The sequence below is a fragment of the Lissotriton vulgaris genome, unplaced genomic scaffold (assembly GCF_964263255.1).
Source record: "Lissotriton vulgaris unplaced genomic scaffold, aLisVul1.2 SCAFFOLD_355, whole genome shotgun sequence".
NCBI lineage: Eukaryota > Metazoa > Chordata > Amphibia > Caudata > Salamandridae > Lissotriton > Lissotriton vulgaris.
Window position 1 is genome coordinate 19,213 of NW_028251757.1, and position 9,606 is coordinate 28,818.

Below are 9,606 nucleotides of genomic sequence, written 5' to 3' on the forward strand. Positions count from 1 at the left end.
AAAAATATCGAAGGCAAGAATATCGACATCCTATCTACAATATAGTTAGTACAAAAATATCAAAAATAAAATATAGATGTTTAAAATATGGATGTTAAAAATATCGTTTTTTTCTGTAAAAATATAAATGTAAAATACAGTAAATAACACTAATAAATAAAATCAACATAGTTAAAAATATCTAATAATGTTTAAAATTATTAAATAATACATATATAATAATAATACATTAATTAAACATATACAGAAAATATATAATATATATGTACTTAACAATAAGTTGTAATAATTATTTTAATAATTTATCAATTAATAAAAAATATTATAAATTACAAATACATTTACAAACATAAAACAAAAACATAAATATAAAGTAAAGAATTATGTTTAATAAATTAAAATATATATATATACTTTTAATATTTTTACGATTAATTATATAAAACGTTGGATAGCGTAGGAGTACAAATTACTATTCCAACTGCAAAAAGTGTAACAGTAGGGAAAGTGTTGGATAGCGCAGGGGTAAAAAGTACTATTCCAACTCCAGAGAGTGCAACAGTAGGGAAAGCGTTGGATAGCGTAGAGGTAAAAATTACTATTCCCACTCCAAAGAATGCAACAGTAGGGAAAGCGTTGGATAGTGTAGGGGTAAAAATTACTATTCCCACTCCAGAGAATGCAATAGTAGGGAAAACATTGGATAGCGTAGGAGTAAAAATTATTATTCTCACTCCAGAGAGTGCTACAGTAGGGAAAGCGTTCGATAGCGTAGGAGTAAAAATTACTATTCCCACTCCAGAGAATGCAACAGTAGGGAAAGCGTTGGATAGCGTAGGGGTAAAAATTACTATTCCCACTCCAGAGAGTGCAACTGTAGGGAAAGCGTTGGATAGCGTAGGGGTATAAATTACTATTCCAACTCCAGAGAGTGCAACAGTAGGGAAAATGTTGGATAGCGTAGAGATAAAAATGACTATTCCCACTCCAGAGAGTACAACAGTAGGGAAAGCGTAAAGGTAAAAATTACTATTCCAACTTCAGAGAGTGCAACAGTAGGGAAAACGTTGGATAGAGTAGGGGTAAAAATTTCTATTCCCACTCCAGAGAGTGCAACAGTAGGAAAAGTGTTGGATAGCGAAGGGGTAAAAATTACCATTCCACTCCAGAGAGTGCAACAGTAGGGAAAATGTTGGATAGCGTAGGGGTAAAAATTACTATTCCCACTCAAGAGAGTGCAACAGTAGGGAAAGCGTTGGATAGCGTAGGGGTAAAAATTACTATTCCCACTCCAGAGAATGCAACTGTAGGGAAAGCGTTGGATAGCGTAGGGGTAAAAATTACTATTCCCACTCCAAAGAGTGCAACAGTAGGGAAAACATTGGATAGCGTAGGAGTAAAAATTACTATTCGCACTCCAGAGAGTGTCACAGTAGGGAAAGGGTTGAATAGCGTACGGGTAAAAAGTACTATTCCAACTCCAGAGAGTGCAACAGTAGGGAAAGCGTTGGATAGCGTAGAGGTAAAAATTACTATTCCCACTCCAAAGAATGCAACAGTAGGGAAAGCGTTGGATAGCGTAGGGGTAAAAATTACTATTCCCACTCCAGAGAATGCAACAGCAGGGAAAGCGTTGGATAGCGTAGGGGTAAAAATTACTATTCCCACTCCAGAGAGTGCAACTGTAGGGAAAGCGTTGGATAGCGTAGGGGTAAAAATGACTATTCCAACTCCAGAGAGTGCAACAGTAGGGAAAATGTTGGATAGCGTAGAGATAAAAATTACTATTTTGACTCCAGAGAGTGCAACAGTAGGGAAAGCGTAATGGTAAAAATTACTATTCCAACTCCAGAGAGTGCAACAGTAGGGAAAACGTTGGATAGCGTAGGGGTAAGAATTACTATTCCCACTCCAGAGAGTGCAACAGTAGGGAAAGCGTTGGATAGCGTAGGGGTAAAAATTACTATTCCAACTCCAGAGAGTGCTACAGTAGGGAAAACGTTGGATAGCGTAGAGATAAAAATTACTATTCCCACTCCAGAGAGTGCAACAGTAGGGAAAGCGTAAGGGTAAAAATTACTATTCCAACTCCAGAGAGTGCAACAGTAGGGAAAGCGTTGGATAGCGTAGGGGTAAAAATTACTATTCCCACTCCAGAGAATGCAACTGTAGGGAAAGCGTTGGATAGCGTAGGGGTAAAAATTACTATTCCCACTCCAAAGAGTGCAACAGTAGGGAAAACATTGGATAGCGTAGGAGTAAAAATTACTATTCCCACTCCAGAGAGTGTCACAGTAGGGAAAGGGTTGAATAGCGTATGGGTAAAAAGTACTATTCCAACTCCAGAGAGTGCAACAGTAGGGAAAGCGTTGGATAGCGTAGAGGTAAAAATTACTATTCCCACTCCAAAGAATGCAACAGTAGGGAAAGCGTTGGATAGCGTAGGGGTAAAAATTACTATTCCCACTCCAGAGAATGCAACAGCAGGGAAAGCGTTGGATAGCGTAGAGGTAAAAATTACTATTCCCACTCCAGAGAGTGCAACTGTAGGGAAAGCGTTGGATAGCGTAGGGGTAAAAATGACTATTCCAACTCCAGAGAGTGCAACAGTAGGGAAAATGTTGGATAGCGTAGAGATAAAAATTACTATTTTGACTCCAGAGAGTGCAACAGTAGGGAAAGCGTAATGGTAAAAATTACTATTCCAACTCCAGAGAGTGCAACAGTAGGGAAAACGTTGGATAGCGTAGGGGTAAGAATTACTATTCCCACTCCAGAGAGTGCAACAGTAGGGAAAGCGTTGGATAGCGTAGGGGTAAAAATTACTATTCCAACTCCAGAGAGTGCTACAGTAGGGAAAACGTTGGATAGCGTAGAGATAAAAATTACTATTCCCACTCCAGAGAGTGCAACAGTAGGGAAAGCGTAAGGGTAAAAATTACTATTCCAACTCCAGAGAGTGCAACAGTAGGGAAAACGTTGGATAGCGTAGGGGTAAAAATTACTATTCCCACTCCAGAGAGTGCAACACTAGGAAAAGTGTTGGATAGCATAGGGGTAAAAATTACCATTCCACTCCAGAGAGTGCAACAGTAGGAAAAACGTTGGATAGCGTAGGGGTAAAAATTGCTATTCCCACTCCAGAGTGTGCAACAGTAGGGAAAGCATTGGATAGCGTAGGAGTAAAAATTACTATTTCCACTCCAGAGAATGCAACAGTAGGGAAAGCGTTGGATAGCGTAGGGGTAAAAATTACTATTCCCACTCCAGAGAGTGCAACTGTAGGGAAAACATTGGATAGCGTAGGAGTAAAAATTACTATTCCCACTCCAGAGAGTGTCACAGTAGGGAAAGCGTTGGATAGCGTAGGTGTAAAAATTACTATTTCCACTCCAGAGAATGCAACAGTAGGGAAAGCGTTGGATAGCGTTGGGGTAAAAATTACTATTCCCACTCCAGAGAGTGCAACAGTAGGGAAAGCATTGGATAGTGTAGAAGTCAAATATAACATACTTATAAATAGTTGTTCTAAATAAAATAATTACAATGTTATTTTCAAATAACTACATCATTTGCAAATCCCCATTGATAATTACTAAAAACATAATTACAATTAAATAATTAATGAACAATAAATTAACATTAAATACAAATAAATATTAATTAATAAATATAAATAACCAAATAATATTGAACACTAAAATATTTTTCTAAACAAAAAACATAGTAATAATTACAAATTGATTAACAATTAAAAAATGGTAAACAGTAAATTTATTTTTGAATAAAAAGTTTTTTTATATAAAATTCTTTACCAATTAATAAAATTAATTTCCAATTAATACAGATTAATTAATAATAAAATTATTATTTACCAATTTCAAAACATTAATTACCAACTCAAAAAAGTAATTGCCAATTAAAAATTGCAATTACCAATGACAAACCTTAATTACCAATTAAAAAAATGAATTGCCAAATAAAAAATGTAATTACCAATTACAAACCTTAATTACCAATTAATAAATTTAATTACCAATTAAAATAATTAATTACCAATTAATAATTATTTAGAAATAAAATAATTATCAATACCAATCAAAAATAAATTATTACTTAATTATTATTTATTTTATTTATTTAAAACATTTGTATAGCGTGGCTGTCACCTTGCAGGTATCCTTGCGCTGGAAATAACTCCTAAGGTGGAAGGCAGTGGGGGAACAACAGTAGGGTAACCAGGGTTTAACAGTTGGGGAAAAGCCAGGTTTTGATCCGTTTCCTGAAAGGGAGAAGTTCTGTTGTTTGGCGAATATCAAGGGGCAGGCTATTCCAAAGTTTTGCAGCTGCAACTCTAAAAGATCTCCCCCCAGTCCTGACCTTGTTGAATCTTGGTACTGTGACAAGACAGGCTGTGGAGGAGCGGAGGGCTCTGGTTGGGATGTACCAGGTGAACATGGATTGCAGGGAGCTAGGCCCGACTCCATGCAGTGCTTTAAAAACAAGACAGAGTGATTTAAAAGCCACTCGCTGTTTCATAGGGAGCCAGTGAAGCTCGGCCAAAGCCGCAGTGGCCGAAGATCTCCTAGTCCAGCCGAGGGCCAGTTTGGCAGCGGCAGTTTGAACTCTTTGGAGTCGGTCTAGCAATTACAATTGAATTTATTCCCACCCAATTCCCCTATAAACCCACAACCCGCTACAGAACTTAAACTCAAACATTATTAAAATGAATTTACAATCACTAAAAATGTATAATTAATTTAATATAATTAAATTACTTCCCACCCTATTCCCCTATAAACCTACAACCCGCTCCAGTACTAAAACATAAAATTAAATTACAAATAAAAATTTTAATATATAATAAATAGTACACATATAATTTAAAAAAAATAAAATACGTAACAAAAACATATAACACATAGATATAAAATACATAAAAAAATACATAACAACAAACAAATATCGATATTAGTAACATCGGAATTAGTGACATCGATATAATTGATATCAATATTACTAACTTCGATATTACTTACATCGATATAAAAATAATCGATATTACTTACCTTAGGGTCGATATTCTGTCCAACGATATTCTTGACCTCAATATTCTTCACCTTCAATATTTACAACTCGATATTACTGTAGGTCGATATTAGGGAATCGATATTTTGACTGTGCACCGATACTCCCATCACCACACCCGGGTCCCAAACAAAGATGCGAAAATGCTTCAGGGACCCAACCCTCAACATTCACCCTCAACTACTTTGCCTCTACGCAGCATGTCTCTACCTCCCCTCGCCACCACTCCACCCGGTCTAAGCAGACCTCAGGCTCCCACAGCCATGGATGCCTCTATCTCAGCCACTTCTCTCTCTCCCAGGTCCAGTCCTCCACTGGCCCCAACAATCAGCCCCCTCCTAGTTCAAATTAAAGCCAAATATTTAAGCCAAGTCCTCCTTCCCACACCATTTCTCCAACAGTGGTGACTGGACTGCCTATATGTAGCTCCTGAGCTGTGGTGATTCTCATGGCAGCGGATGGTGTTACCTATTTAATGTGCAAGTTCTCATGCACACATGTGCAGACTAGAAATATGGACTGGCCAAAGGCCTTGCTGTTTGGTACATCTGACGCCTATTTCCTGTGCAGTCTATCATGCACACATGTGCCTACTAGGAATTTGTGCTTGCCAGTGGCCTTACAGTTTGGTACTTTTGATGCCCATTTTCTGAGCAGTTTTGCTTGCACACATGCACGTACTAGAACTATGGACTGACCAATGGCCTTGCAGTTTGTTACTTTTGATGCCCATTTTCTGTGCAGTTTTTCATGCACACATGCAGACTAGAACTATGGACTGCCCAATGGCCTTGCTGTTTATTACTTTTGATGCCCATTTCCTGTGCAATTTCTCATGCACACGTGTGCAGACAAGAACTATGGACTGGCCAATGGCCTTGCTGTTTGTTACTTTTGATGCTCATTTCCTGTGCTGTTTCTCAAGCACACATGTGCATGCTGGAAATTTGTAATGGCCAATGGCCTTGCTGGTTTGCAGTTTTGATGTCAGCCGCCTTCGACACGGTATGCCATCGCACACTAAGAACACGCCTTCAAGAAGCCGAATCCGTGAAAAAGCCCTAGACTGGACCGCCTCCTTCCTCTCCGACAGAACCCAGAGGGTCCGCCTCCCACCTCACCGTTCTAAAGCTACCAACCTCATCTGCGGCGTACCCCAGGGCTCATCCCTCAGCCTGACGTTGTTCAACATCTACATGGCGCCCCTCGCACAAGTGGCCCGCCAACACGACCTGAACATCATCTACTATGCCGACGAGACCCAGCTCATCCTCTCCCTCACCAAGGACCCGCACAACGCCAAAACCAACCTCTACAAAGGAATGAAGGCCGTTGCCGACTGGATGAGGAGCAGCCGTCTGAAGCTGAACTCTGACAAAACGGAAGTCCTCATCCGCGGCCCCACCTCCTCAGCCTGGGACGAATCCTGATGGCCAACAACACTAGGAACAGTACCGACACCCACGGACCATGCACGCAACCTAGGAGTCCTCCTCGACTGCTCCCTCTCCATGGCCAAGCAAGTCAGCGCCGTCTCCTCCTCCTGCTACAAAACCCTCCACATGCTTCGCAGGATCTACAAGTGGATCCCGATCGAAATCAGAAGGCATGCGACCCAAGCCCTCGTCAGCAGCCGGCTGGACTACGGCAACACACTCTACGCAGGGATCCCGACCAAACACCTACAACGACTACAACACATCCAGAACGCCTCGGCCCGCCTGATCCTCAACCTCCCCCAACACAGCCACATCACACCCATCTCAGAGATCTTCACTGGCTCCCCGTCAACAAGAGGATCACCTTCAAGCTACTCACCCATGCCCATAAGCACTCCACAACTCCGGACCAGCCTACCTGAACAACAGACTCAACTTCTACACCACCGCCAGGTCTGCTCCATCAGCCTCGACCTCGCCAACGTCCCACGAATCCAGCGTACCACCTCCGGAGGCAGATCCTTCTCTTTCCTCGCGGCCAAGACCTGGAACACCCTTCTGACCCGGTTGCGGCAGACCCAGGACCTGCTCACCTTCAGGAAGCTCCTCAAAACCTGGCTCTTCGAGCAGTAGCAGCAGCCTCCACCCCATCGCCTTGAGACCCTCACACGTAAGTAGTGCGCTTTACAAGTTCTGTGATTAATTTATTGATTTATTATCTGGATATTATGTAATAAAAGCTGTTACTCCTGTTGTCTGCTTTGTCGCTGCCTTTGGTAAGTAAAAAGAGTTTGATGTATGGGTATATGTTCATGTGACATATGCTCTGTATGCCACTTCCACATTTGCAATTACTTGGTTTACTTTTTCATAGGTTGCCAGAGGTCCCAGGCACTTTTATTATTCTTGACTCTGAGGCTTGAGGGTGCAATGGTGGTTGTTTGTGATGATCTACTCTTACCCTAATCATTCTGTGTTTAGGTTTGCTAAATTTTAGACATGTCATATTAGGATGCAATACCACAATAGAGATGGATTATATCCCTAGGATTACTTGCGGGGGGCCAGGGTCCCTCATATATGTGGGATCTTTCTTGATGTGTGAACTGCAGTGTTGATGTGTAGTCATCTTGTGTAGGCCTGTCTTCATGGTCACATGGGTACATTTGAATGCGTGCACTTTAGTAGTCATGCAGTGTAATTGGCCTGTCATTGCTAGTAGTGTTGAGATGTATGTGCCCCTGCGCATGCCAACTACACAGGTGTATGATCCAGGTAATGAGTGCCTGTTTGTTTACATTGTAAGACAAATGCTTCAGATTATGGGCACATGTAGGAGTAGTAGGTTGAGCACTGTGCAGTGTGTCGGTGTCCTTACACTCCAGGGGGACTTCGACTTGTTGTCGCTGTCAGTTGTGAGTATGCAGAGTGTGTCACTGCAAAGTCTGTATTGTGTTTTCTTGATCAGCCATGGGCCTTGTTTAGGTTTGTGCTCACTCTGTTGACCTGCTCAGCCACACTGACATTATTTGTGAGTTTTCTCATACATTGTTCTCACTTGACACATCTATTGGGCAAGTAAAGTATGTAGTATAAAGAGTCATACCATCCCCCTTAGGTGCTTCTGATGCCTACACATTGTGAGTTACCCCTATAAGTGTTTTTGCACTGTACTCTCCTCACCTGTCCAATACTGATGTACACACCACTACAGTCTCATGTCTTCCACCCGATGCCTTGCCAGCGTGCAACCCTCCCCACCACTTCATAGTGTAACACTACACTGTGGGAGGATTATCTATGTACAGGACCAAGGTGCCACTCAGGACAGTTTCAGAATTAGGTATGTTGAATATTCTTCTACTTGATTGCAGTCATGGTTGCTCCTGTGTAGTGCATATGTTTGGGCAGCACAGTCCTCTAGTCATGTTGTGCAGCTGTGGGTGATGGTTAAGGTGTATGTGTGTTTGCTGAGGTACTGCTACCCTTCCTGAGTGTGAAGTGATCTGTATGCTGAGATGATTTGTGGTGTGCAAGCCCATGGTGGAGCACTCAGATATGTGTGATACTCGGTTTGTTGGTGTTCACACACTGCATACTGTGCATGCACTTCTATCAGTGTATGTTGCCTTGTACTTGCCTGGTATGCATCCCCCTGATGTCCAGCTGTGTTGACTATGTGATGTATTGGTATGTGCATATGTTGTGTTTTTGTTGGATGCAGTGTTTGGCCTGTGTTGTATCTTTCTACTGACATGTGCATTTGTGTCTGATGTTCTAATTGCTTGACATTGTGTGAGAGTAGTTTGTGCTTTATAATACATTCTGCTGTGTGTTGGATTTATAGTGTGCAGTTCTTGTGTGGATGTCACATGCTGCAATGTGTATTCCTGTTTATGAGCTTCTTTTGAGTGCACAATTGTGCTATGACCTCCTATTGTTGACATGCTTGTGGTACACATTGACACAATGCTCACTTGATAACTGGTGTGGTGTCTATGTCTGTGTTAGATGATTTGTCCCATTGATCCCAGTTAGTGTTCATGATTGGCATTTGAGGATGCAATTCTTGTTTGGGGTATGGGGTCTCTGCATTTGTCCAGAGAGAAAATATTGTGTATTCCTGTTCTGTCTGAGGTCACATTGCCTATATACTGTTTGCCTGCACATGGCTAAGTTTATTGGACTTCTTTGGATGTTGTTTGTGAGATTTGGGTTTGGCTATGGGTTTTTGGTCAGCATTGGTTCAGACATTCCTGAGTGTGAGCCTGACATTTGTAGATACACACCAGGGTATGCCAAAGGTTGTCTGGGAAATCACAGGACCTTATTTGCACCTGTATGTGTGTTTTCACAGGAGTTTTGCAGGTGTGAGACTGGTAGATGAGGTGTATGTGTGAAGGTCCTACTTGGATTTGGCAGTCAGGCAGTGTGACAGTGAGCAATGTGTGTTGTGCTGGTGGCATACACATGTCAAGGTAGTTGACACAGATGTGGGACTGGTCACTGTATGGCTTCTGACACTTCCTATCATTCCTGTGCTTATGCATAGCTTGCATTGCTGTATCCCTGAGATAAT